Consider the following 23961-nt stretch of genomic DNA (forward strand, 5'->3'; position numbering starts at 1 on the left):
ATTGTGCTATAATTGATATGAATAAACTGTCCCAACATGGCATTTCACAAGTTTACGAGCCAAGCAAAGCCAAGCATGCTCTAAAGAAGGTTGCTAAGGTGGGTAAATCAATTGGGACCATGGTGGCCGGCATTGTCTTCAGTGCTGTTGTGGAAGAAGCTGGTAGTGATCTTTCAATGGTCTATGAAATGGCACTTGCGGCAGAGGGTACAATTTAAACATCACACACTAAGACTTGATTGTTGGACTAAGAGTGTTAAATATTCAAAATTGACTTAATTTTCCAAACTTAATTTCTTCCAATGTTTAAAGGTGGCCTCAGCTATAGATAATAAGGAATTTGTGGGATATACAAGAGAGTTTTTAATCTACTCCCTAACTTTTTAATCTCTTTTATATCTTAGGTTCTGCTGTAATGAGTAATCATTTAAGTACATCTTATAATTATAAGCTCTTAATGTGTGCCCTATTTTTAAAATTGATCTTGTAGATTGTATACCAATTATAATTTAATGTCTTGCGTGTTCTAAATTGAATGTAGCTATGTAAATATATGTGCTTAGAGATTGTTATACAATTCAATATAATAAGATACCATTTCTCTTATTTTATTTTTCTAAGTATTTCTTTTAAAAAATTGGATAGTTTGAGAGCAAGAATGGAGTAGCCAGTGCTCTATATCTACCCCCCCCTTCTAATTATTATTTTTTAATTATTTTTCAATATATATTCAGCGTACCTATTGCACACCAAAGTGAAAATTTTAATTGTTAAATTGTAATCACATGTTGACTACAACCACAAAAATCATTATGCTTTCAATCATCGATCCAATTTCCAAGGTCAGATTATTACTTTACAGAAGTAAATGTATTGTTTCTCGATACATGTTCAAAGAATGGATTACCAATATCTTCTTATAATTAATCATAGTTTGAACAGAAATATGCCTTTCTGCGCTTATAAAATGCTCATGTGACGTGCGTGTATTTTTGCATAATGCATATAACTACAATACGTCTGTAATTGCTTTTACTTGGAAGTTTTCTAAGTCTTTTCAATAAATACAATTTTATGTAGTTGTAAGTGCTGATAAACCAGCATTGGGAGAGATGAATTTTTATACTATCAAGGCATTTAACTGTGCTATAAATTAGATTTATACATGATATGTAGAATTTAAATTCATGATGACTTCCCTTTCAACACAGAAGTTCTTCACCACTAAAACAATTCAAACTTTAGAAAAAAAATCGAATGACCGCCAAAATTGAACTAGAATTGTGGACTTTCAATAGGTCTCTTGATTCTGATAACTCAAAACACATTATTCTGTGAATTACAATCCACTCAACACAAGTTCTTCAATTTTCTCTTCCATATGAAATGCGCATTCTCAAAGATGGGTCATTTTCATTACCAAGCTTCCTAAAGTTACTTACAATAACTCATATGTCTTATCCTAAGAGATGAATCCACCAAAAAAAATTCTGAGTCCATAACCTTACCCTTGTTTTAAAGGAAAAGTTGCTAGGAGAGACCTAGTTGGAAAGAAGGCTAAAAGCCACAAAATTGCAGTTTGTGTGTTCAAACTTTGCAAGGAATTTTTATTGTTGGTATTTGTGATAAATCCATCATTTGAACAAGTCTAGAGTGTCCTAGGACTTGAGTAATCACTTTGAGTGTTGTTGTGACTATCATGGAAAGTAGACCCCAGAAGTAAAATAGAAACCTAGGAAAGGAAAAGTGAAAGTTTGAATTAATATTGGAGTTGCATATTTAGTGATTATTGTTCCACTCAATGGTACATTTGTGCATGTTGGAAGATTGACCAAGGTCATATATAAGTTTCTATTGTGTGCACTCTACATTAATCTGAATAACTAATATGTAGCATTGGACATTTATAATGTCTCAATCATAACTTTTGGTCAAGATCTAAGTCAGTCAATGCTGGTCAACACTAGGGTTTGACTAACATCATGCTTTTTTTTAATGTTTATCAAGAGTATTCTATGTTTTGACATGCATTTGTAAGCGTTTGAAGGCATTTAGAGTGAGAATCAATAAAAGTTGCAAAATTGACAAAAAAATTGTTGCTGAGCAACTTTTACAATTTTTTAGGAAGACAAAAGTTGCTATGCAACAAAAATTGTTGCATGACAACATTTGTTTTGTCAATTTTTTTTATTTTTATCGATTCTCAGTCTAAATGCCTTCAAATGCCTACAAATGCATGTCAAAACATAGAAGAATCCTAATAAACATAAAAATGCATGGATTTGGTCAAAAAATACCTTTTTTTTTAGTTTTTCAAAAAAATTATAATGGAAAATTAGACTCAGAATTAGACTTCAACACTTGATTAGACTCAATTACTAATCATATTTAATTTGAATTAAATTCTACTTGAGAAGAATTAGGATGAATAAACATCTTCTTGAAATAACATCTTCTGGCAGCTTCTTCCAACTTGGCCCTTGTTAGTAAAAAAGTATCTATTCACCCTGTGATTTTTAAAAAATCTTGCACATATTGCAAGCTAATTTCCTTTTACCAAAGAAAACTAAGATTTCTATGAAAGAGGAAGTGAAACAAATATTTTGAGAAGAAACACATGACTCGCCACACATTCTTTGATATATCGATTAAAGATAGGATTACATGCAATGATGGTGCTTTCAACATTTGTATAGGGAGAGTGATCAATTCCTGCCATTTTACAAAAGTGATCAAATCATGTTTGAGACTTCAAATTTCAAGCATCCCCATCTACAATAATGACAATAATGCCTATGAGAGACAATAATGGCATGATACAAAAATAAGTTATAACTAAAATTCTTTTAATAGGGATAATAAAACCACTAATGTTTTAACCAGATCATAAATTAATAAAAGGGATTGTTAGTGCAGTAACAAACCTGAAGTATCATTATTTTCAAACTCAAACACTCCAACTTAAGTTTATCAGTTCTGCTACTTGGTACCTTGTAACCAAATACAACAAAATCATGATCAATTAGTGTTATAACAACAACTTTAAGAAGACTAACATCAACATGTTAGAAATATGGTTGCAATTAGCAAAGATCAATTTTAGTGAATGAAGGCATGACACATTTCAACAAAGGAAACAAAACATTACACATCAAAATGTACAATGTAGCAATAGTCAAAAAAAGGAACTTAGGATAGAATTTAAATAGTGAAGAATCATTATTTGTAGCCACTCAGGCATCCGTATGTCTTTGGTTTCTGTCCCTACCATCCAAAATAAAATTCAACCACTCTGAATCAAGAATGTGCATGCAACAACATTTCATATGCATGGACAATAGGCATAGCTGAAAAATCCAACACATTTACATTAATGACCTGTATCAAAAAATGCTAACGTGTTGCATTTCTCAACTCCACTTGATGTTGTATGTATATTAATTGAGATTGCATATTGAAGTGGGGCCTCCTTCTACATTACTTGAAGCCAAGAAGAATGCAACAAATTAATCCAAAATACAGATTTATGGAACAAGTGATATATAATAATGACCCAAATTGTAAAACCATTGGCATGAGTTGCATATATAAGCCATCATGGTCAAACTGGTCAAGGGTGTAAGGGTATAATTTGGTGTTCCTAGGTATTGGGAACATTTTCAAGTCATATTGCACCTATTGTATGAGGTCTAAAATGGTTTGGGTTTAATTCATTGCAAAATACAAAATGTTTTCAATGATGCTTGACAACACTATCAACATCTAAATGTAATCTCCTTAAAAATGAAATTGGGTCTGAGAAGCTACACATGACTCACCACACATTCTTTGATATATCAATCCAAGACAAGGTTACATGCAATAATGGTGCTTTCAACGATCCCTATGATTTTACAAAAGTGATCCCAAGTAACCATAGCCATTAGAGCCATTTGAATAAAATTTGAATTAAAAACATGTCAAAATGTTCAAGGTTACCAATATGGGCAATTAGGCCTAACAAGGGGTAATAGATGTGTTAAAGGATAGCTTTAGAGTTTAGTTGATGTTTGAGTCTAGAGGGGTAATAAAAGGCTATTTGATGTAATGGAATAAGAAATACATGTTAAAGTTGCAAAAATAGTGTAAATTATCAAATTCACAACATAAGGGATTAAGAAACATAATCAGTCTATTATGTTTATAGGATAGTTACAAAGGTGGAGGTTGGTTTTAGTAGATTGTGTTGGTCTATAAAAAATGTCAAATCCTGATGATAAGTGTTATATCAGTCAAAATGAGAAGATAAGTGTAATTTCAAATCATAAAATTACACTTATACCTCTATTCATAAAATTCAAATCTAATTCCATAAGATATTCAATGGACTTCATAAGGAAGCACAATCTAGATTATTTATATTATAAAAATTATTTCCAAATCTTAGAAGAATACTTCTATTATTGTAAGCTGAAATATATGAATGGAACCATCCTTGAGAAAACCCTACAAATAAAAAATGCCTCACACAAGAGGACCCTCCATAAATCATATATTTCATTCCTAATTTTTTGCATTTGAGTCACTAAGGAATTCTATTCTAGAGGAAATTACACTTATCATCAGCATATATATATATATATATATATATATATATATATATATATATATATATATATATATATATATATATATATATATATATATATATATATATGTTTTGAGTGATATAAAAACACATTGAAGGGATCGTTGAGTAATGGAAAGAAGAAAAGAGAGCAAGACAAGAAGAGGAAAACATTGTGTGAGGAAAGGAGGTAGAGCTATACTACTGGGAAAGAGACAAATAATAAGGATTGATGCCATGGAGAGGAAGATGGGGTTGACGTAGTAAAAGGATGAACAACTTCAAAATGAGCTAGTTCAAGATGTTTAAGTAGTGATGGATAGTGAAGAAGATGAAGAACCTAGTGCTATAGAGGTTCAAGGTGTTGAAGCAGAAGTAGAAGACAAAGGTGCTAGTGAGGAAAGCAAGGAAGCAAGTCCTACAGGGTTTGAGTATGATGATTTAGTAGTATTTGGGATAATGACAAGTCCTTTGAGTGAGGAGAAGGATATGGATGCTAATGATGTAACCTTGATGGTGAATGAAGATATACAATGCCAAAAGGAATGGCATGAGGCAAGTGATAATTTGGTAGAAGAAATGATCTGAGTGAAAAGGATGCATTAATGTTGTTGGTGATGGGTCATGAGAAGATCATGGAGGTTGTTTATGCTCCAAGAATGAATATTGGATATGTTTTTGTTACCAACATAGAAGAGTTTCTTTGGGTGGCATACTTGGTAAGTTTATAGATGTATGCAGCTAGGATGATGAAAATGAAGATATCTAACCAGATGAAGAGTAGTGAGTAGGATGGAATACTCACAATACCAAGGAAGAATCTTAGACACGTCTACATCAATATGGAAGAAATGATAGTCAATTAGACATGTCTACATCAGCATGGAAGAAATGGCAGTCTCCTATTATTCCATGAAGTTTAATGAGATGAACCCTCACATTGGATGGAAATGGCTTTTAAGTTATTTTGAGTCCTTGTGTAGAAAAAAAGGTATCATATTATCTTGCCATGATAATGATAGTCATAGTAATGCATTAGTGCATTAAAGGTCAAATCTGTATGGTTGGGAATAAAACACTGTGATTGACCTTGAAGTACTTTGAGGTTATTTATTTGGTTTGAAGTGTGTATTGGGAAGTTTTTGATCCTTTCATGTGTCATTGTTATGCCACAATCACAGTATGACATTCAAATCAGATTGTGATGGAAATGGTGAAGCTTCCATTGGAAGTTTGTTCATAAAGCCTTTGTAATCAACAAATGAGTTTGATCCAATCTGATCCTATTTAAAAGGTGTTATGATGATTTAGTGAAGGTTTGTTCAAGTGTCAAGTTGGTAAGGAATTTGGGAAGATTTGACAAGACCATATATTATTGTTTATTTTTTATAGGTTTAGTTTGAGCTTTACTTAGTTTCGAGAATCCTTTCATGTTCTCTACTTAACAAGGCCAACCACATAAAGGTGGACACTCATTTGGCCTCTCCCCCCTATAATAACTATAAATTCTCCATTAAGAACTAAGTAAATATTTCATTCATTCATTTTAGAAGTATATCATTGAATCATTATAATAGCAAAAGATTTATTAACACAACATACAATTAATTAATACATATAAATATTCATCAATAATTTGTGAGCACATCAATCATTATATTAACATAAAAGGCATTAACACGACATATAATTCATTAATACATATAAATACTCATGAATAATTTGTGAACATATCAATCATTTTAATCACATAACAATATTCAATAAGATGACATAAAATTCATTAATAAGAAACATTCATAAAAATTCATCATCAAACAATGTTCTTAACATTTATTTCTTCTTTTATTTTTTCTTTTGTTGAAGCTAAAGGCTAATAGGCATATCATGACTATCTTCAACATTCTCCTAAGGCTCTTGTGGTTCTAATCTTATGACATGAGGCTTCCTCTTCTTTTTTCGAGGACAAAGTTGATGTGCCCCTGCAATAAGAAATAAACGGGTTTAATTCAAAATATATTTTAAAATGTTATATCATTAATCTAAAGAACATAATAGGGATTTTTATTTACTTGATAGTGTCACATCATCTACTATCACATTTTGTTTCGTTCCAACCTCAACATGCTCAACACTAACATCACACTCTGTGAAAAATTATCACATAAAGGTTACATGAATTGCAATTTAAGATGTTAAATTTTATTAATAATTACATAATTAATTTTTTATAGAAATTGAATATATACCTGTATCATTGTGATGCACATCAAGGCCTTTGTCATGTGTTAACACCATCAAGCTCCCTTCTAAGTATGTCTTTCAAGGTAGCATAAAACATCTTTGTCCTTAACTCTATAGCCTCACAGTGAAGTAGCCAAACTGATCCAAACATCATATTACATGTTGTTAGAAATGGAAAAAGAAATATGTAAATAAGCAAAACCAGGAAAGAATCTAAGTGAGTAAATGCATGATAAGATATTACCATAAAATAGGAGAGAGAAAGCTTCAAGCTCCAACACCATGAGATAAGATATTTGGAAAGGGGAAAGCAAAGAAAACCCCTTGTGACATTATGAATGAGGCATGAAAAGCCTAAGAAGAAAGAGAGAGAGAGCAAGAGAGCAATTGCTCATACAATAATTGAGAAGAGGAAGAAACCTCATTGTTAAGAAATGAGAGAGGAGGGTCATCTCTTAAATAGAGATGATAGAGAGGAGTTAGAATGTAACTCCCATGTCTATGAATGCCACCATTCATAAGTGTGTGAGGCCAAGTGTGAGATTCCTCTTAAGGAGGAATAATCTAAAATTAGAAATTACAATAAATATTTGTCCTCACATATTCCACTAGATGACAAAATAAGATGTAGTGGAAAAAGGACAAAAAAGAAATATATTAGGATACCTTGGCTTATATCCTAATATATTACAACAATAAAGAAAGGAGTTCTAACCTTGGTTTATAAACACACCAAGGAAAGATTACAACTTCTAACACCCCCCTTTAATCTTTACTTGGGGTAATTACATCAAAGGGTATTAAACCCATAATTTACAAAAAGCTGCAACTTAATCTTCAGTATGAAGTAATTTGATTGTCTTCAAGCCATATGGTACATTTGCAGATCCAACAGAAGTACATGAGTCCTTTGATTTTGATCAAGTGGAAGCATAGACACATCTTCATATGTGAAAAATTGAGAAGGTTCCTTGATGGATCACCTGAAAAAAAAAAGAACAAGACAAATATCCACAAGTAGAATGCCATCATATATGCAAATTCAAAATCTTTTTGAATAAGGATAATAAAATTCTCATAGAGAAACAATGAGTAAAACATGTTACCACAAAACAATGGAAATAACTTGATATCAAGATAAATTATATGCTCAAAAAATTGTCAACAAGGACAAATTGAGTAAAAAGGTTGATCAATGCTCTCATGAAAAGTATATTATACTAATGCACAAATGACCACAGACAAGGCCAACTAATGATACTTGCATCAATCTTGCATCAATCAAGTGGATATAGAGAGTCCACTTAATGAATCATCCCACTGCAAGCTAATGGGGGCGTCCCTCCATAACATGCATGACTCATGATCTAAGCAATAATGTATGCAAATCATTATCACATTAATATATGAAAATAACATAAAGGAGAGACATGCTGATCAAAGTAGAATTGTCATGATTTTTGTTAGGATAATCAAAAGAATGGATTATGAGGATATAACAACATATTGCCTTCAAATTGGATCAAATTATTTGAATTTGGAGGGGAAACTCCAATAATAAATTCCTCTTCATTGAGGAGCAAAAATGGAACAATATGGAGGGAAAATCCATAAAAATATTATCCTATCAAAATGGAACAGATAGGATCAAATGGAGGGAAACTCCATATAAAATGAGTGTATACCAATATAGGATGGAGGGATACTCCATGGGCCAGATAAGGGAACTATATATCAGTTATACTGAGGGGACCTACATAGTTATCCTTGAAAAAATTGGCTCCCTATGCAACTCAAAAAAAAATATCATATAAATCATGTATATCAATGGTATAAAACCATAAAGTGCCAACATGGGCATAGAACAATGCTATAAAAGCATAAAAGTGCAACTATGGGCACATCAAAATATCAAAATGAAGGCAAATGTGTAAGATTACTCATAATCCAATTATGTAAAATGATTTAAGGAAGATCAACTAAATATAGATATCAGGTATAAAACTCCATTGAAGGTAAACATGAGTACTTAATTCATTTTTTTGAAGGTATAAATCAAATTCTGAATTATTATAGTCATAAAATTATATATTTATCTAAGTATATATGTGTGCACCCATATATACTTAAATAAATATACAATAAGTCACAATATTTACCTTTAACATTGAGAAGATACTACTATAAAAAAAAATCAAGAATAATGAATATGATGAATAAAGACAAAGTGTCTTAAATAGTAATTCAGTCATATCATTTTTACACCACAATTTTGATGGAAAAAGAAAAGAATAAAAAATAATTAAAAGAAGATGTTACATAAAAGAAATATTAATATAAGCAAAATGGAACATTGTTCATTTAACCACTTAATTTATCATTAATTAAAAGAACACTGTTCAACCACTTAGCCCCAAAAACATCATTAATGATGTTGCTTGGATTATCTACTCTAACAGCGAGGCTTCTACTGAGGGTATGCTTGAAATAGGGCTCCAAAATTTAAAATAAAGAATCAAACAAAAATTTTAAAAATAGTTACTGTCAGAATAGTTGTTATAAACTATAGAGTGGGAATATTGAAACTTCATAATGATGCCCAGAGATATTCAAAATCTCTGTCATTTCTCACAGATAAATATAGCAAAGTGGCAGATAAACTTAACAGTAGAAAGAAACCAACAAGCCCGAAAACTAAACTTCACCTGTGAAAAAAGAATAAGTGACAGTTAAATGAGGAAAGGGCAGCCAAACGGACTCACGGGAAGCCATGCCAGGCCATGAGTAAATGAGGCGGCCACTAATCAAATCCAAAGTGGTATTTCAAACTGTGCTCAATCGGTCTCCTATTCTAACGTTTTTTCAATATTGTGGGAGTGTTATCTGCAAAGAGAATCCAGATTTCTTTCTTCGCTAATTACACCCCATAAGTTAAATTGTTGTTAATCATCCCAATTTCAATTGGGTAGCTACTGAAATTTATATTGCAACTTGGGTTTTTTTTATATCGATTGTGATGGAATTAGCCAGCTTTAGAACGTGTTGCAGAACTTGCATTGGAAAAACCTATCCTCTTTGCACTTTGAAGAACTCAATAACAAGCAGACAATCAGATATTAATCTTAGAAGATGAAACTATGCACAAGAATTGTGTACCGTGACAGCTTCATTTCATTGCAGAGCGCCCACAGTTTTATTTAAATGCTCGCAGGAAGACGCAGTTTTTAAAGTTGATGAATCTTGGAATGAGGATGAGGAGACCTTATTTCTCAAGAGAAACGGAAGAGTGATTGCTTCTAACTTGAAGGGAACATGCCTGTTCATTGTTGGAATGACATCTAGTATAAAATCAGCTGTGGCAAAGAAAATATCTGAAGTTCTAGGGTATTACTTCTTTGATAGTGAGAAGTCGGTAGAGCAGGCATCGGGTGAATCATCTGCTGCTTGGGAACTTAAAGAAAAAGATGAGGAAGGATTTAGAGATTCTGAGGCTTTAGAAAGGTTCACTGAGCTTTTGGAGGAGAGAAAAGGAGGTTATGGTTATGCCACTGCAGATGTAAAAGTATCATTGCAAAAAATTGTAGATGAATCTGGTGACAAGGATATCTTTTCATTGACTCCAACTATTATTGCAAATGAGGTAATTCTTTATATTTTTATCTGCATTTTCACAGGATAGGTTTACTATTATTTCCTTGTACCACAGAGAAAACAATAAGAACTGTTACTACAAAGTTATAGTAGTAACACCATATTCAATTGAATCAAAGATAAATATTTTAGAAGGTCCCAAGCGCCCTGCAGGAGAAGCACTCCGAAGTTTAACAGTTTCAATGCATGCTGAGAAGTTTAATTTGGATTAGACAACTATGGCTACAAAACACCGAATCTACAACATATGCAACCGTCTGATCAATATTTGAGAGAAAGAGGGCACACTCCTCGATGGGTTCGGCAGGCACAACCATCTCGGGCTCCTCCACCTTCACATCCAAATGGGTTAGTAGGGGGCGTATCTCAGCTGTCCCATGAAGAGAACCCACTTCATTACTGCTCACAAAAAGTACAGAAGCCTACTCCAAACAAGAAAAATTTCTAAAATCTTAACTGAAACAACCTCTAATTTTCACTGATATTCACAAAACCCATGCACGTAAGCTACTGAAAAGGACCTCAAATTTTCTATGTCATTTCAAGCCTCTAGCTCAACACTCTCAGAAATATAAAGCACACATCTCTCCTAAATAAGAGTCGGTGGTACACAGAATTTACAGGAATCGATGGATACAAGAATGAAGCTGGCAATATTCATACGGACCCACAATCTTTAGAGATGTTTTCAGGGAAGGACGAAGCAGGGCTGAGGCAAGGGTGAAACCAGAATGGAGAACACTAAAAAATGGCAGCCAAAGAACCTCGGCAAATAGCAACGCAACTCGAATAAAAAGACAGGATGAACAATCTTCAATAAACCATCAAAGAGGCTGTCTGATAAGACTGAATCATTCTTAAGGTAAATTTTTTTTTAAAAATTAATCACAAATTTTAACAAACATTGATATCAAGATAGGAAAACCCTTTGGCGGCAAGCCTTCCAAAGGGGGATAGATGAAAAATAATAGAAAATAAGAAGTAACCTGCACAAATTAGAGAAAACAGAAGTTAATCAGGTTTGGCGGTAAACCAACCAAACTCAAAAAAAAAAAAAAAAAATTCAATTTCTTCCATCTTAAGAAGATTAAAGAAGAAATTAGTGAAATCTCTCTCAAGAGTCTCCTTCGAATCGTACCTTCATGCAAACACTCAAAACAAAGATTAAACTGCTCTGATACCATTTTAGAAATGGAAAAAAAAATATGTAAATAACCAAAACTAGGAAAGAATCTAAGTGAATAAATGCATGATAAGATATTACCATAAAATAGGAGAGAGAAAGCTTCAAGCTCCAACACCATGAGACAAGATATTTGGAAAGGGGAAAGCAAAGAAAACCCCTTGTGACAATATGAATGAGGCATGAAAAGCCTAAGAAGAAAGAGAGAGAGAGAAAGAGAGCAATTGCTCATACAATAATTGAGAAGAGGAAGAAACCTCATTGTTAAGAAATGAGAGAGGAGGGTCATCTCTTAAATAGAGATGATAGAGAGGAGTTAGAATGTAACTCCCATGTCTATGAATGCCACCATTCATAAGTGTGTGAGGCCAAGTGTGAGATTCCTCTTAAGGAGGAATAATCTAAAATTAGAAATTACAATAAATATTTGTCCTCACATATTCCACTAGATGACAAAATAAGATGTAGTGGAAAAAGGACAAAAAAGAAATATATTAGGATACCTTGGCTTATATCCTAATATATTACAAAAATAAAGAAAGGAGTTCTAACCTTGGTTTCTAAACACACCAAGGAAAGATTACAACTTCTAACACCCCCCTTTAATCTTTACTTGGGGTAATTACATCAAAGGGTATTAAACCCATAATTTACAAAAAGCTGCAACTTAATCTTCAGTATGAAGTAATTTGATTGTCTTCAAGCCATATGGTACATTTGCAGATCCAAGAGAAATACATGAGTCCTTTGATTGTGATCAAGTGGAAGCATAGACACATCTTCATATGTGAAAAATTGAGAAGGTTCCTTGATGGATCACCTGAAAAAAAGAGAACAAGACAAATATCCACAAGTAGAATGCCATCATATATGCAAATTCGAAATCTTTTTGAATAAGGATAATAAAACTCTCATAGAGAAACAATGAGTAAAACATGTTACCACAAAACAATGGAAATAACTTGATATCAAGATAAATTATATGCTCAAAAAATTGTCATGCTGTGTAGTAGTGTGGAGTGGCAACACGCAACATTGCATACATCATTATTTACATTACCACAATTGTGTCACTACTGGAAATTGTGAGAAATATAAATATAAATTTAAAACTCACAACCCTAAACCTAAAAATTTTCTCAACACAAACTATTACCGAGTGGCAGTTTTGTGTAGTAAACATTAAGAAATTGAGTGACAGGAGACATTACTGAGTGAGCTCAATAAATGAAGAGCATGCAACTTAGTAGCCAAAGAATGCCGAGTGATCTCAATAGAAGAGCAACTCGGTAGATGAAGAAACAACTCGGTAAATGAAGAACTTGTTAGACATTGGATACCGAGTGAGCTTGGTAGTGTGGATGCCGAGTGAACTCGATAGCCACAGGAGGGTGACGCTCGGTAGAAGAAGGCACCGAGTGACCTCAGTAGCCACTGCAAATGACTTCTACCAAAGAAAATATCGAGTGTAGACTTATGACGTGAATATTTTCACCATTAAAATCAGAGATCGAAAGCTTGAAATACTCAACAATAAAATTATCAAATGCAATAAACAAATAGAAGAGTAATGGATTCAAGTATGCATGTTTTCTTTAATATTCAACTTGATTAAATCATTAGAAAATCTGCGAGCATTTAGCTTCAACCAAAAAACCCTAAAATAACCCTAAACTTTAAACTGATAAAACTTCAAACTTTAAACTTCAAACTTGCATCTCTAATGGCTGCATACAATAACACCTAGAGAAATCACTACTTCAACAGGTTGAAACCAATAAACTACAAACTTACAAAATGATAGGAAGAAGCACGTGCAATTGCAAGCACGACAATGATCCCTTCTGTCTCTACAACAATTGATCTGCTAATCACCATTTTCTTTCTTTCTCTGCTCTACAACTTCTAAGCTCTTCTACTATCTTCCTCTCTAACTGGTCGAATGAATGTGAACAATCCTTTTTGTCTTTTGCCAAAAAAAATTTCCCCTCATTTGCAAATTTGAAAAACTCACCTACTTGTGATATATGTTTATGACTGTTCTGCAATCCGTCAATGGTGGCAGGTGGGTGTTTGGCTCCAGGGAGAAATGACTAACTACATTTAATATTCCAACACTCCCCCTTTATCCTGAGCCAAAAAAACAAGGATCACTACTGATCCAAATCAACTACACCAAGACACTCTCTTAGGTGTACAAAACTTCTAATGCCAAATGGCTTGGTAAAAATATTTGTTAGTTGCTGCTCAAACTTACAAAATTCTATTTTGATATCTCCATTCTCCACCAACTCTCTGATGAAGTGATATCTGATCTCAATATGTTTGCTTCTCCCATGGAAGACTGGATTCTTGGACAATGCAATTGAAGAGATGTTGTCACAATAAATTGTGGTTCCATCCTCTTGCCTTTCATTTAAATCTATCAAGATCCTCCTTAACCAAATAGCCTGACATGCTGCAGCATTTGCTGCTATGTATTCAATCTCTACTGTAGATTGAGCAACAATAGGTTGCTTCTTGGATTCCCATGAGATTGCACCCAATCCCATATGAAACATGTATCTGGAAGTGATCTTCCTATCATCTATACTTCTGGCCCAATCACTATCAGTATAACCTACCAACTTGAATTCATTATTTGCAGTATATAAAATTCCAAATTCTTTGGTACATTTGACATACCTTAGGATCCTCTTTCCCGCTTGCCAATGGGAATCCTTTGGTGTTTTTATAAATCTGAAAATCAAACTTACTACATGCATTAGGTCTGGCTGAGTTGCAGTCAAATACATTAAACTTCCAACCATACTCTTGTATAATGTTGGATCCATTCCCTTGCTAGAGTCTTTCTTGCTCAACTTCAGACCTATTGTTGTTGGTGTGGGAGCTGTCTTACTGTTCTGCATTTTAAATCTCTCCAAGATCTGCCTTACATACTTTTCTTGAGAGATGAAGATGCCATCATGCATTTTTTTTACTTCTATGCTTACAAAGTATTTCAAGAGACCTAGGTCTGTCATCTCAAATTCATTTTTCATGACCTCTTTGAACTCACCAATTAGAGTCTTGTCATTACCAGTAAAAATTAAATCATCTACATACAAGACAAAAATCAATACATTACCAATTGTTGTCTTGATGTAGAGAGTAGGATCACCATTGCTTTTGCTAAAGCCATTGCTCATTAAATATGAGTCAATCCTAGTGTAATGCTCTTGGAGCTTGCTTGAGCCCATAAAGAGCTCTCTTCAATCTATATACTTTCTTCTCTTCACCTGCAACTTCATAACCAGGTGGCTGCTCCACATACACTTCTTCTTTCAATACACCATTTATGAAGGTATACTTCACATCCATTTGATATACCTTACATTTGTGCTAAGCTACAATAGCCATGACAGCACTCACAGTTTCTATTCTTGCAACTGGGGCATATGTCTCATCATAATCTCTTCCATACTACTGTTTGTAGCCCTTGACTACCAGCCTTGCCTTATGCCTAGCAATCTTGCTTTCAGCATTGCATTTGGTCTTATAGACCCATTTCACTCCAATCACTTGCTTCTTGGGAGGAAAATCAATTAGTTCTCATGTCTCATTCCTTTCTATAACATCTATCTCCTCATCTATGGCCTTACACCATTTCTTCTCCTTAATAGCTTCTTCAAAATATATTGGATCACTATGAGAAAATAATGCAAAATTAACACTCTCATCATAATCTTCATACCTTTTATCTTGGTATATCTCCCTAAGACTCTTGGTTTTTCTTGGTAACAGGGAGGAGAGTGTGGGATCAGAATCTTCACTGCTACTACTTGGCACTGACACTCGGTCATGCCTAGAGGAGCTCGAAAATGATTGAGGCTGCTTGCCTTTTCTTCTATCTGCTCCTTCTTCTTGTTGTTCATCAGCATCTTCTTCACTCATAAATGGAACTTTACTTGAAGTGCTTGGTGACTCATCAGTTGGACCATACCATGAATGATTTTCAAGAAACTCCACATCTCTTGAAAGAGTCATCTTGTTGTTCAATGGGTCATACAATCTGTATGCCTTTGATTCTGAGCTATACCCTATGAAGATGCACTTCACACCTTTATCATCAAATTTTTGACTTTCTCTTTAGCCACATGTGCATATGCAACACATCCAAACACCCTTAGGTGTTCAACTATCCATTTTCTTCGTGACCATTCTTACATTGGAATTCTATCATAGACTGTCTTTGTAGGACACCTATTAATTAGGTAAACTGATGTTGCCACAGCCTCTCCCCAAAATTCAATTGGGAGACCTTTCTCTTTCATCATGCTCCTTGCCATTTCAACAATGGTCCTATTCTTTCTTTCAGCCACTCCATTCTGCTATGGTGTATAACTGGCTATGATTTCTTTCTTTATGCTATGTTTCTTGCAAAAATTTAAAAAAGAATTAGAGGTATACTCCCCTCCTCTGTCTGATCTTAGGACTTTGATATAGTGTTCACATTCTCTTTCAGCCTGGGCTTTAAATTTTACAAATTTATTGAATGCTTCAGATTTATTCTTTAAGAAATACACCCATGTCCTACGACTAAAATTATCAATAAATGTCATGAAATAAGTACTCCTCCCAATGGAAGTAACTTGCATAGGACCGACTAGGTCAGTATGCACTAACTCTAATGGATATCTAGCCCTCCTAGAATTTCTAGAATTAAAGGGAAGCCTATGTTGCCTACCCAAAATACAAGCCTCAAACTTGTCACATGAATTTTCTATTCGTGGAAAACCTTCTACCATTCTTTTATTTGACAATAAATTTAAACCAGCATACCCAAGATGACCATACTTGAGGTGCCACAGCCGTGAGGGATCTTCAATCACACTCCTTAGAGCTGATTGTGTGGGAGGTGCAGTACAAACTTGAGATGAGAAACATGTCTCTATCCTCAAAAGAAACATTCTATTTTTTTTCATTTGAACTGCTGCAAGTAAGTTCTTGCTCTCATCTTTTTCTTGAATGATACACCTGTCATTCTCCATTAGCACTTTGTATCCATTTTGAATGAGCTAACCAATTCTCATCAAATTGTGCTTCATACCAGGGGCGAAATACACATTTTTTATTTTCTTCTTCTAACCTTTCTTGGTGCAGACCATAATAGATCCTTTACCAACAACTGGTAGGGTTCCATTGTTACCCATTTTAATCTCAAATTTGAAACTCTTGTCAATGAATGAAAACAAGGTTTCATTACCACTCGTGTGGTTGCTACATCCACTGTCAAGGTACCAAACCTCAGGGCTTCCTTCTTCACCAACATTACACATGATGAAGGCAGTGGCATTGTTTCCACTTCCCATGTTCACATCAGCCACATTTGCTTGTCCTGACTAATCATTTTACTTTTTCCAACATTCACTTGCATGATGCCCATATTTATGACAGTAGTAGCATTCTACATTACTCCTATTTGAGTTTTAATTTTTCTTACCTCCTCTTGGAGCATTTTGTGAGCTACTTGCTCCATCTGCTCTTCCTAAACTTTCTGCTGCAGCATTTCTTTGTCCTCCATTACCTCGGTCTCTGCCTCTAAAGTTTCTGCCTGAGCCATTTTTTCCTCTACCCCTTCCTCTTGGATTTGAATGAGCCTTGAATGCTTGTTCTTGGGAAGATGAATAAGTAGATCTATTGATCCTATGCTCATGGGTTTGAAGTGTACCCATCAACTCATCCATTCTCAAAACAATGAGGTATTTTGCCTCTTCTATGGTCATGACTAAATTGTCATATTTATGAGGTAAACTCCTCAATATCTTTTCCACTATCTTCTGCTCTTAATATTCTTCTCCATTTGACTTCAACTGGTTAATCACATTGGAGGTCCTTGAACTAAAGTCTACAACTGATTCATTTTCCTTCATCTAAAGGTTCTCAAATTCCCTCCTTATATTCTGCAGCTTTACTGTACGGACATTATCAATCCCCTTGAAGTTCGTCTCAAGGATATCCCAAGCTTTCTTTGCATAATTTGCTACTGCAATCTTGGAAAAAATAGTTTCTGTCATTGCTACTTCAATCAAACTTAATGCTTTAGCATCCTTCCTCCTTGACTCTTTCAAATGAGTCTTTTATGCATTTGTGAGAGTAGCATACTAAGTTGGGTCTGTTACATCATTGAATCCATTAACCACAAACTCCCACAAATCATTTGCAACCATTATGGTTTTCATTTTCTTTTTCCATGTATCATAATTTTGTCCATTGAAAGGTGGTGGCTACTGCCATGTCTTTTTTGCATCTCCTGCCATGATAAATATCCCAAGAAAAAACTTTTCCCTAACTCACTTTGGATGTGGGGCCTCAAAGCTCTGATACCATGTGAGAAATATAAATTAAAATTTAAAACTCACAACTCTAAACCTAAACATTTGCTCGGCACAAACTATTACTGAGTGGTAGTTTTTCTTGGTAAACATTAAGAAACCGAGTGACAAGAGAGGTTACCAAGTGAGCTCGATAAATGAAGAGCAAGCAACTCGGTAGCCAAAGGATGCCGAGTGAGCTTGGTAGAAGAGCAACTCCGTAGATGAAGAAACAACTCGGTAAATGAAGAACTTGGTAGACACTAGATACCAAGTGAGCTCGGTAGTGTGGATGCCGAGTGGACTTGGTAGCTATAGGAGGGTGAAGCTTGTAGAAGAAGGCACTAAGTGAACTCAGTAGCCACTGTAGATGACTTCTACCAAAGACAATACCGAGTGCAGACTTATGATGTGAATATTTTCACCATTAAAACCAAAGATCCAAAGCTTGAAATACTCAACAATAACCTTATCAAATGCAATAAACAAATGGAAGAGTAATGGATTCAAGTGTGCTTGTTTGCTTTACTATTCAACTTGATTAAACCATTACAAAATCTAGGAGTATTCGGCTTCAACTAGAAAATCCTAAAATAACCTTAAACTTTAAACTGATGAAACTTCAAACTTGTAGCTCTAATGGCTGCATACAATAACACCTAGAGCAATCACTGCTTCAACAGGTTGAAACCAATAAACTACAAACTTACAAAATGACAGGAAAAAGCACGTGCAACTGCAAGCACGACAACAATCCCTTCTGTCTTTGCAACAACTAATCTGCTGATCACCTTTTTCTTTCTTTCTCTACTCTGCAACTTCTAAGCTCTTCTACTGTCTTCCTCTCTAACTAGTCGAATGAATGTGAACAATCCTTTTTTTCTTCTACCAAAAAAGTTTTCCCCCTCATTTGCAAATTTGAAAAACTCACCTACCTATAATAAATGTTTATGATTGTTATGCAATCCGTCAGCGGTGGTAGGTGGGTGTTTGGCTCCAGGGAGAAATGACTAATTGCATTTAATATTCCAATAGAAATACCTGCCCGCGCCTATATAGTGAATGGAGGAGATAGATGCTTTGGCTAGATGACCATTTACTTTCCTTCTCCATCTATCTATATATTTGGGTATCTACAACCATCTTCACAGTTTCGGATGCTACGAAAAACAAAATTTACATAACAAAGAAAGATTTTTACAGAATTTTCACTGGTTTCTTACAGGAATATATAGGAAGTCTAAAGTAGTTTGAAGGCTTTACTACACAATATCAAATACTTGTCTAACATGGACTTCCTATGAGCTTTTCAATAATATAGGAAAGTGGAGAGCAAACATAGAAGCCATCAAGCAAGGGTAAAAGGAAAAGTCAATAGTTTTCCTAGTCATATTAATCAATGCCAGCTAAGAGCTGTTTTCTCAAAAAAGTAAGGGCTAAGAGTTTTCTCAAAAAAGAAAGGGCTATAGGTATTTAAGCACCAAGAATGGTTGGCATGGTCATGAAATACCTTAAATTCATGCCATCGTTGGACAAAATATAATATAAGGACTTATAGGCTTAACCTAAAGTTTGTTCTCATACTTTTCGTGCTAAGTGTAGTAACTAAAAAGCTTCTTCCTGCAAGAAAATCCCGTTTGTAACTCGAATCAGTCACCAACACTGAAAATTCCATGATAATTTAATAATTTCAAAGATATAAGTTCTTATAACAACACCTTCTATGCAATGCAAGTTCCAAATTTAATCTCCTCAACACTGTCTTTTTGTACCCATTAGATAGATTGATGGATTTTTTCATACATTTTTCTGCAAATTCCTCAAGCCTTTGTCTCTTTGAGTATCCTCAGCTAGAAAGTTATGTCTATGCAAGTTGCAGATTGTAAAATCATATAAACAGTTCTGTTCATGAAATTTGCATCTTCCTTACCAAAGTTTGTCAAAACCATATTCTTATAAAGTTACCATGTTCAGAGACATGAAAATGTTTGAGCTATTAGTAGATAGTCATTGATGCATGATTATTGCGGAAACAATTTCAATAACATTGTTTTATTGTGCACATACATACGTGGTTTGACATATTTTAATTTTTTGCCAGATATACTTCGATGACATAGTATAATTGTTGCATTTTGCTCAAGCACACTTGATGACAGTAATGATTATTATCATGAAACATATTCCTTGAATATTTAACAACGGTTTTATTGTGAACTCGTACCATAGTTGGATTATGATGTAATGTTGGGTTATGATGTGTGCTTCGACACAAGTCAGCCACTTGGTAAAAATGTATCACAAACTCCAATGATTTTTTAAGATGATATAAATGTTTTCTTGAAAATCATTCGAAAATGATGTATTTTGTTTAATGTATTTATTTGAAAACCCTAGGAAATTACTAGCTGCCATCATGGTTCCGATTTCGAAGAGTTTCTATTAGAAGATCATTATGAGTTTTTTATATGTTACACTTCACAGCATGTCGATTTAGTTGATGGTTTTTCCATGATCATCAGTCACATTTCTAGATAGGTATTATGATGACATCCTATTTCAGGAGTTTTGTATAAGTTTTTGTTTGCCCATTCCATCTGCAGAACGTTTTGGATGAATATCCTTGTTTGGGGATAATTTTGATTTCAGCAGATTATGTTTTTGTATCCTACAGAGGAAAATGTATTTTTTGTTTTGAGAAGTTCTTTATTGGTGTTTTCAAGCCAGTTCTGGCATAAAGATTCTCTAAACACAGAGGTAATGTTTCGAACTGGTTCATGCATAAAACTTTTTAAAGACGGGGAAAGATTTTTTTGTGCAGAAGTAAAGAGGTATGTACTCAGTTCATTGTACAATGGCAGTTTTACAACAGTATTATATTCTGAAAAAAAATAAAAATCGTTGGAGCAGTAATTTGTTTAAAGTAAAACAAAACTGTCATTGATATATACTGAAAGTCAATAAACAAATGGGTATCGTATCTGTTAAAGGTTGATAAAATTTGTCTCTACCTGTATCAAATGAAGTTTAAAGAGTAACATTTTCTTTGATAAGGGTTGGTTAGAGATTTTGAAATATTTATATATTTCTTAAAATCTGAATAGATGTTGTGGAAAGTTTCTTTATAATGACATTAAAAAAATTTCAATCTGTAATTATGAAGCATTGTAATTTTATCGTTTCAGCACAGTTCGTTCAGTTTAGTAGAGCATTTCAGTAAGAATGTAAGAATAGAATTCTCTAACATTTCTAAGTATGCAAAACAATCATAAAATGTAGAAATATAAAGTTGAAAAGTCAAATATCAACTTTATACACATAATTATTTGTTTCATTTTCAAATTATAGTTGAAAAATATACATAACGACATTTAGTGAAGTTGAAACTGATCTCACAATTCATCATTACATAAGAACCAAAATCTTTCTATACATCTGATATTACATTGTTGACCACATGTTGATATCATAAACTAACAAAAGTCATATAGTTTACACATCAAACATCTATCACAAGTATGCTGACCTATATGTCAAACAAGATAAACATACAATATCATAAAACACATAAAATAACATGTCATCAAACCTGTGAGCCCATCCACATGTAATCTTATCTCTAAGCATTGTCCATCTACTATCATGAGACAAAAGAGTTAGAGTGGTTAGCTTGTTCTCCGATTAAGAAGAACTACCTCACCCTAACATGAGAAGGCTAGCAACTCGGCACAATTGAATTGGAAAGATCTCGTGCAACCAAGTGCCTAATTCCATTTTGCACATATGTCTAGTTGAAAATATGCACATAGATGTAGAAGAGGGAAAATCAAATATTAAACCTTGCATTTCAAATATATGCATAATTGTTTTACCAAATTTGAACAAGCTTCATGAACCAGCATAATGTAAAAGATTAGTAGGTAATTTCTAAAGAAATAACAATACAATTTTTCCAAATATTACCTTCCTCTTTGATTCCACATTCAACACCCCTCCATTTCAACATAATTATAAGATTAACAAATACAATTAAAACATCACTATTCTTAATAGTTTTATCCTTCCAAGGTCAAGTTTCCATTAAAACGAGATTCATTAATAAGTCACCAAAATTTCCTATTTCACTTTCATCTCAATAGAACAGTGATGTGATTAAACATATATAGATGATATTACAAAGACAAAGACATGGAAAATAGTATTTAGTTCCCCCTTTCCGACAGCATTGTTTCAGCAATAACTTTTGGATAGGTTTAAAAAAAAAATCCGAAATAATATATTGTTTTCTGTTATCAGTCATTAAGCCAAAAGTCTATACTGAACAGGATTATAACAATTTAGAAAAATCTTATACTATTGATCTTCCCAAACCAATTCGCCTCTATCCTACCGTTACATCACACATTAGATTTGTTCTTGTGGGTATACGTCAGACAATGTATGATCGGGAGTAAAGCCAGAAGGCATTAAAAGAGAATAAAATCAAAGAATAGTGTTGAAATATTAAATGTAATGGCTGTTTGTTCCTAGAGTCAAATACCCACCTACTACCTGACGGACTTCATAACAGATAGAAACAATAATTGCGGTGGGTGAGTTTTTTTGAAATCAGGAAAGAGGGGGAAAAATATGACAAAATGAATGTTTTAGATTCATTCATGTGATTTAGTAGATCAGAATTTTAGCAGAGAGTTGTAGAGCAGAGAAAGAAGAAAGAAGTTGATCAACAGATCATTCCTTACAGAGATAGAAGGAAGTTTGTGTCGTGTTTCCAATTGCACGTGTGTTCGCTATTGTTGGTTTTGTCCTGTTGAAGTAGTGATTGTTCCAGACACTATTGTATTCAACCATTAGAGCTGCAAGTTTAAAGTTCATTGAAGTTTGAAGTTTTACCAGTTTAGAGTTATTTTAGGGTTTTCTGGTTGAAGCCTAATGCTCCCAGATTTTGTAATATTTATAATCAAAGTTGAATAAAAAGCAAGCAGGCATACTTGAATCTTTTGTTTTTCTTCTATTCATTGCATTTGTGAAGTTTGCTAAGAAGCTTTGGCTCTCTAATTTTAATGGTAGAAACATTCACATTGAAATTTTTCTAAGTTATATTTTTTTCAGTTTGTGGCTTCTTCTTGTGCCGAGCTAACTCAGCACCTACTGCCTGTCACTCGGCACTTTCACATGCCGAGCAAACTAAAGGCAATAGTTAGTGCCGAGCGAAGTTTTTTAAAGTTGAGATTTATTTCTCACATAGAGATCAGTAATTCAAGACAATGGTTTTAGAAAATTGGATAATTTGGAGCGGATCTCGTATTCACTATTATTTAGTTTAATTGAAGATTGCTATATCATTCGAATCACTCTCCCGTTATTGGGAACAAATAAATCTCATTTCAGAATGCGAACTAAAAGCTGCAGATTTGTACAAGGTGCATGCATCTGAGAGAGTTTTGAATCTGGGCAACTCGACCAAAGTGAGGGGAGAATGCAAAAACTAAATTTGAAGATTTGACGTTCTATCAATACAACAAGGATTATCTATCGAGGACAGCCAAGTAAAATTGATTTTTCACACTATTTAGGGCTGATTATAGTTAAAGGAAAGTAGCGCATCTAAGTCATTCTCCCCTTCCCTTAACTAAAAACGTTCACCATTGATTGAAGGATTCTATTTTTAATGCAGAAAAACAGAGGTAGAAAAGAAATTTGAAATAGATGAGCACTTGACGTGCCTCAATCCATCATTTAATAGCAGTAGTTTAGCTTGTAAAAATGCATTTCCATCCTAATCATCTATCAACCAAAATTATATGAACAGATTACTATTAACAACACATATAAATCATGAAATGATTTGCGTTTTATAGATAAATGGGAACCTGTGGTTTGCGGTTGACACTCCTGTTGATTATGGATGAATCTTCTACGAG

At 33.8% G+C, this 23961-nt stretch overlaps 1 pseudogene; it reads left to right on the forward strand.

The window, feature by feature from the left end:
- Positions 1 to 9678: 9678 nt before the first annotated feature.
- Positions 9679 to 10529, forward strand: LOC149540122 (shikimate kinase 2, chloroplastic-like; annotated as a pseudogene).
- Positions 10530 to 23961: the final 13432 nt, after the last annotated feature.

This window comes from Cupressus sempervirens, chromosome 9, assembly GCF_028749045.1.
Source record: "Cupressus sempervirens isolate cs-2001-9-10 chromosome 9, ASM2874904v1, whole genome shotgun sequence".
Taxonomy (NCBI): domain Eukaryota; kingdom Viridiplantae; phylum Streptophyta; class Pinopsida; order Cupressales; family Cupressaceae; genus Cupressus; species Cupressus sempervirens.